Source organism: Vicia villosa, linkage group LG6 (assembly GCF_029867415.1).
Source record: "Vicia villosa cultivar HV-30 ecotype Madison, WI linkage group LG6, Vvil1.0, whole genome shotgun sequence".
Lineage (NCBI taxonomy): Eukaryota > Viridiplantae > Streptophyta > Magnoliopsida > Fabales > Fabaceae > Vicia > Vicia villosa.
The window spans coordinates 6,503,090-6,510,339 of NC_081185.1; the positions used below are offsets into that span (position 1 = coordinate 6,503,090).

Here is a 7,250-nt window from a genome sequence, read left to right on the forward strand (position 1 = left end):
AAGGAGGTGTTCGGTAAGATTGATTTGGATGTGGAGGAAGGAGCTCGAGATATTAATCTTGGTGATGATAGATTGGAAGTGGAAGCGGAAGATCTCCATCCCGAGATTATAAAAGAGAGAAAGGAAGCTACTAGTAGATTTTGGTCAAGGTTGAGAATTAGAGAGAACATGATTATCCAAAAATCTAGATTGAGATGGCTTAAGGAGGGAGATGCTAATAGTGGCTTTTTTCACAAGGTTATGAAGGAGAATAGAGGGAATAATCACATTGGACCTTTAAACTCTAGTAGAGGTGTGTTGGATTCGGTGGAAGGAATTAAAGAGGAAGTAGTGCATCATTTCTCTAGAAAATTTGGAGGTATTGACGTTGGGTCCATTGCTCTTGACGGATTAATTTTCGATAGGATTAGTGAGGATGAGAAGGAGTGGTTAGAGAGACCTTTTCAAGAGGAGGAAATTATGGAGGCTATGGGAAATTGCGGAAATTCTAAGAGCCCGGGTCCGGACGGATATTCTTTTCTTTTCATTAAAAGATGTTGGCCTATTTTGAGAAGCGACTTTTTGAGGTATTTTGATTATGTCTTCAAGGAAGGAGATTTGGCTAAGGTAATAACTTCTTCTTTTTTAGCTTTGATTCCTAAGGGACCGAATCCTTTATGTTTGGATGATTATAGACCTATTTGTTTAGTGGGTTGTATGTATAAGGTGGTGGCAAAAGTGTTGGCGGGGAGATTGAAACATGTGTTAAATTCGATAGTCTCGCATTGTCAAAGTGCGTTTGTTCCGGGTAGACAATTATTAGAGGGAGTTTTAGTGGCTAATGAGGTGGTTGATTATGCGAAAAAGGAGGGAGGTTCTTGTTTACTTTTTAAAGTTGATTTTGAAAAGGCATATGATAAAGTCTCGTGGGATTTTCTTCGGTCTCTTTTGGTTAAAATGGGCTTTGGAGTTAAATGGAGGAGGTGGATGGAGTTATTGATTTTCAAGAGCACTATGTCGGTGATGGTCAACGGTAGTCCAACTAAGGAATTTGTTGTCAATAGAGGTCTAAGACAAGGTGATCCTTTATCCCCTTTTCTTTTTGTTTTGGTGGCGGAGGCTCTTGCGAGACTAGTTAGAAAATCCATTGAGATCGGTGAATTTGAGAGTTTTGACATTAAAAGAAGGTGTGATGTGGATATATTACAATTCGCGGATGATACTTTGTTGGTAGGAAAGGGGAGTTGGAAACATGTTAAGGCTTTAAAGATTGTGTTGAGATCTTTTGAACTTGTTTCGGGTCTTGGCATAAATTTCCACAAAAGTAAATTGATTGGGATAAATGTGTCTCCTCTTTTTTTGGATGCCGCGGCTTATTATCTTTCTTGTAAGATTGAAAATAGTAACTTTCTTTTTCTTGGTATTCCGATCGGAAGCAATCCTAGGAAGGAAGCGACTTGGACTCCTTTAGTAGAGAAAATGAGGAAGAGATTGTCGGGATGGAAGAATAGATTTCTTAATCTTGGAGGTAGGATTACTCTTTTGAAGTCGATCTTGAGCTCACTTACTATCTTTACTATGTCATTCTTTAAGATGCCGGCGAGTGTAGTTAAAGTGATAACGGCATTACAAAGTAATTTTCTTTGGGGAGGGGTGGAGGAAAAACGACACATTCATTGGGTGGGGTGGAAAGGAGTGACTCTTCCTCAAGTGAAAGGTGGTTTAGGAATAAAAAATATTGCCGATTTTAATTTGGCTCTTTTGAACAAGTGGAGATGGCGGATAGTGCAAGGTAACAAGTCTTTATGGTTGGATGTTTTAAAGGCCCGATATGGTGATTTGAGCATGCAAATAATTTGTGGTCGGGATTCTTTCAAGAATGCATCTTCTTCGATTTGGTGGAGAGATATTTTAAAGGTTAGTAATGTGTCATATAATCCTTTAATTATTGATCCCATTATTTCGAATTGTAAATTCATAGTTGGAAATGGTTTTAATACTCCGTTTTGGGAATCATATTGGTGGAATAACGGTATTTTAAAGGAGGTTTTTCCGGACCTTTTTTTCGCCTCTTCTTTAAAAAAGGTTTCGGTGGCGGTTATGGGAGGGTTGTCTAATGGAAGTTGGAAATGGGGGGATCTTGGAATTTCGTTGGTTGGAAGGGATTCGGTATTTTTAAATTCATTTTCGAGGTTGAAGGATATTTTAGATAATTTTGGTAGTTTAAAGGATGCAAAGGATTATGCGGTTTGGTTGTTGGATGTGGAAAAAGGTTACACGGTTGCCTCTTGTTACGGTTCATATGCTTCTAGGAGAATTCCTTTCGGTCCTCCGATTAAGGGTGAGGAAGCTTTCAATTTGATTTGGAAAGCGGAAGTTCCGTTCAAGATAAAAGCGTTCGGGTGGAGGCTTTTTTTGAATAGATTGCCTACTAAAGATTTGTTGGTGTATAGAGGTATGAATTTTACAAATGCAAATTTAAATTGTGTTTTTTGTGATTCTCATGTGGAAGAGGCGGATCATTTGTTTTTTAAATGCATAGTGATAAAGTTGGTTTGGAAGGAAATTGCTTCGTGGGTGGGATTTTCGGGTTGGGAGGAGGAAGAATGCATCCCTTTTTTCGTGGAATGGCATTCTTTGTGTCGCCGTGCAAAGATTAAAAACGGCAAATTGGGGGTGTTTTGGTTAGCCACAACTTGGGTTGTTTGGTTGACAAGGAATGGTATTTGTTTTAAGAATGAAGTGTGGAATATAAATAATGTGGTTTGGAGCATTAAATTTTTGGTTTGGAGGTGGTCTTCTTATGGCAATATTACTCATTCCAATTGTTGTTTTTACGATTTCTACAAAGATCCATTGTCTTTTATGTCGTAATTGTAATTGGGTGTAATATTGTTTTTTTGTTTCGGAGGTGGACGGTTCGTCTTTGTTAAAGGTTTGGAGAACCCTTTGTTCTCCCTTTTAATATATTTATCTCTTGCTTTCAAAAAAAAAAAAAAGAATATTAGAGGTTTGTGAAACTTAAAATAATTCTAATTTTTTATGTGTTTTAAGTGTAACAAATAACATAAACACTCGAGTGGGAGAGAATTTTTATATCCTAGGAGGATCATATCACTTATGGTGCATTTTTTGGTTAATTTGTCCACTTGTTTGCTTTGGTATTTATTAGAAACCATTCACGATTGTCATAATTATTGAAGTTTTGTGTGAGAATTTATCTAGCAACTTGGCATTCTTGGAAATATTTGAAATTAAATCCTAAAGTTTTTGTTTTTTGTTTTTACTTTATTTTACTTGAAGTCTTGATCTTTAGTTTTGCTTAGATTGCAAAAGTGCATGTATGGAGGAATTTGACGAGTGCGTTTTAGCTTTGTAGTTTGAAATTTAAAAAACTTTTTAATTCTAAGATTAGAAATATTATTTTTATTAGAACTCATTATTCTTCGTTAGAACAAAGAAAACTTTCATGTTTTCAATCTTCACGGCGAGCTAAACACTATGATGCTCAAGTTTCAATTTCCTTAATATAAACTCAAATTTCAAAATCCCTCTTTTTTAATCATAATACATCTAATTTTACATATATCATATTTAATAACTATGGAAATAATGACTAGGAACAACACAATAAAATGAAGGGCCCTTGGGGATTCTTAGGATGATTTTAAGAACTCATTCCAGGTACATACATCTTTTGAAAACGCAATGCCAATATTTTTTAGGCATGTTTATTCTCTTCCATAAATCAAACCCTTTACGACAATCTGCATCTCTTTCACATGGTATTTTTTCTGCAATAAAAAAAGAGAATACAAATGTTAATAAAATAAGATTAAAATTTTGTTCAAAGTAAAAAGGAATGATCAAAATTTGAAAATAATGGAAAATTATATTACGGCTATTCATCTCTGAAACAAAAAATAAGAAAAGTAATAAAATCATAAAATGTACAATCTTGAGAGCTTTAGTCATATCTTCTCTCTTTGCATGTTCCAAGTAGAATATAATGAGATCAATTTATAGTGTGAAAAACTCATGCTAAGTTAAAAATATATATAAATATATATATTTTATGCCTCAAGAGTTGTGAAAACTTTTTAATTATAATAATTATGCAATTTATTTTATGTAGACTAATGTCTTGTATTTGTCCCTTTAACACATTAAAGGGTAATGTACAAAACATTCTAATCATTAAAAAAAATTGCTAATTTATTAGCACATTTTTTAAAGACAAATAGAATATATATATATATATATATATATATATATATATATATATATATATATATATATATATATATATATATATATATATATATATATATATATATACACACACATTAAAAGGCAATGTACAAAATTTTTTAATCATTATTTTTTTTAAGAAGTCACTATTAATAATAGAACAAGACAACCCCGAAAAAAAGGCACAAAGCAAAAGAAAAAACAAAAACTAAAACTTAAAACAAACAACCTCAATCATTACACAAGGGGGTGCACAATCCAAAAAGAAAAAATAAGACCACTTCATAATAGCCAGAAATCAGAAAAAGTTAGATCTCTCCAATTCAATGATACATATAACAACATCTAAACCACAAAACATAAATAGAACAGATTAAAGGGAGGTCGAAGATACTCATGTTATTATTAGATCAAAAACAGAAGAGGATTCTCAAGTCAGACTGAAAAGATAAAAGATTTTTCTACAAACCTACCAAGATACCATTTCCAAGACAAGAGGGTACCCATGTCAACCACGTATTTTGGTGTCACTAATAAACCTGAAAAAACTATATAATTCATAGTTTTCTAAATCAACCAAATAACTGCAAGTCACTATTAATAATAGAACAAGACAACCCCGAAAAAAAAGGCACAAAGCAAAAGAAAAAACAAAAACAAAAACTTAAAACAAACAACCTCAATCACTACACAAGCGGGTGCACAATCCAAAAAGAAAAAATAAGACCACTTCATAATAGCCAGAAATCAGAAAAAGTTAGATCTCTCCAATTCAATGATACATATAACAACATCTAAACCACAAAACATAAATAGAACAGATTAAAGGGAGGTCGAAGATACTCATGTTACTATTAGATCAAAAACAGAAGAGGATTCTCAAGTCAGACTGGAAAGATAAAAGATTTTTCTACAAACCTACCAAGATACCATTTCCAAGACAAGAGGGTACCCATGTCAACCACGTCTTTTGGTGTCACTAATAAACCTGAAAAAACTATATAATTCATAGTTTTCTAAATCAACCAAATAACTGCATGTCACCTCATCCTCAACGCCCTCTAGTCCTAAAGACTTCACTCAAAGGAATAAACATCAGAAAAGTCAACAAATCTATAGGAAAAACATCACCCCACCCTAACCACCTAAAAATCCTATATCAAACAGAGGATGCAACCCCAAAATTCATAAAGAGGTGAAAGGACGACTCAATGAGCAATGAACAGACGGGAAAAGAGATAGTCCAAGGGGTCAAAGGAACTCCCCTCTTATGTAAGTTATCTTTGGTTTGGATACGATCTGAAGAATTTACCAACATTAACTATATTTTATCGTAACTGTGATGTTTAGTCCAGTGATGTGGAGCAAAATTTATTGATTGAAACTTGTTTTATTAATTCCATAGTCAAATCAAAATAGAATTATCATTAGAAATTGAACCTTAAAAATAATTTTTGAAGGGTTTGAAATTTCTAAACTAGTGGTTTAGTCATTTTTATCTTACATGCTCTTTTAATTATTTTTCCAATTTCCTAAATTTAAGTGATTTATTTCATTTTATTACCTACAATTTTAGAGTACAAGGTCTTGGTGTATGGTGTGTGAAACTGTCTTAGTGTATGGTGTGTGAAACTGTGATGGAAAAATAAATTAAAAATATATTTATTGGATAAGAATTCATTTTTACCATGTATTCAGTTTGTCTACTCTTTACACCAAGGTTTACATTTGTTGTCAATGCACTTCAATTTTAAAAGCGTATTTCCCTTCCCTAAAAAGTAAATATTTTTAGACAATCTGCACCTGTTTTACAATCACTTCTTTCTGCAATAAAAAAAAAAAAGAGATTAGAAATGTTCATAAAATAAGATTAAAATTTAAAAATAATGGAAAACTATATTACGGCTATTGTTCTTTGAAACAAAAAATTAGAAAAGTAATAAAATCATAAAATGTACAATCTTGAGAATTTTAGTCATATTTTCTCTTTTTGATATGTCACAAATAGAAATTAATCAGATCAATTTATAGTGTGAAAAACTCATGCTAAGCTAATATATATATATATATATATATATATATATATATATATATATATATATATATATATATATATATATATATATATATATATATATATATATATATATATATATATATATATATATATATATATATATATAAGAGTTGTGAACACATTTTTAAATTATAATAATTATGCAACATATTTTTTGTAGATTAATATATTATATTCGTCTCTTTAACACATTAAAGGGTAACGTACAAATCTTTCTAATCATTAGAAATCTTTTGCTTATATGCCAATTTTTTTAAAGACAAGTAGAATATATATATATATATATATATATATATATATATATATATATATATATATATATATATATATATAAATATATATATATATTAGAAGGTGATTGATAAAACAGCAAGTGTACTATTTTGCCTCTTGTTTTTTTTTTAATAAGCAATTGAATATAAGATATCGCACTAGGGGTGCAACCCTTACATCGAAGATACACTAGAGAGTTTTGTTACAAAGTAATGGCAATTGTACCCCTTAAAATAGCAAGTGTACTATTTTGCCTCTTGTAATAATAGGGAAAATCCCCTGAATATCGATCTCAGGGACTGCGTAGGAATAATGAGTTCAATTCAAGGTTCAATTAAACAAAAACTTCAATTGGGTTTTGTTTGGTGATTATCACTTAGCGAAAATTAGAATAAGCAGTAAATAAAATAGACTCTTTAACAAATTTGAGTAACATGTTAGGGATAATGGATGATTCACTTTGTAACAACTCTGGAATTTCTATTGCAACAACTTATTTTCAATTATCAACTATTGGTTCTTAAGGTTGCTTGATCCTAAGTCCTTAGTGAAAAAACCTTTGATACTTCATCCTAAACCCTAAGTTCTTAGAAGTTTACAATGAAATCAAGCAATTAAGTTATCATGAATATTTGATTGCTATAAGGTATTCCTAGTCCTAGGTAATATC

At 31.5% G+C, this 7,250-nt stretch overlaps 1 long non-coding RNA gene across 2 annotated transcripts; it reads right to left on the reverse strand.

The window, feature by feature from the left end:
* Positions 1-3,519: 3,519 nt before the first annotated feature.
* Positions 3,520-6,274, reverse strand: LOC131608819 (uncharacterized). 2 transcript variants are annotated; one of them, XR_009285856.1, is made up of 3 exons: positions 6,189-6,274; positions 5,918-6,054; positions 3,520-3,773 (listed from the first exon to the last, which is right to left on the reverse strand). It is a non-coding gene; the product is annotated as an uncharacterized LOC131608819 (long non-coding RNA). The 2 variants fall into 2 exon arrangements; XR_009285855.1 differs by having other exon boundaries at positions 6,134-6,271.
* Between the last annotated feature and the right edge of the window lie 976 nt (positions 6,275-7,250).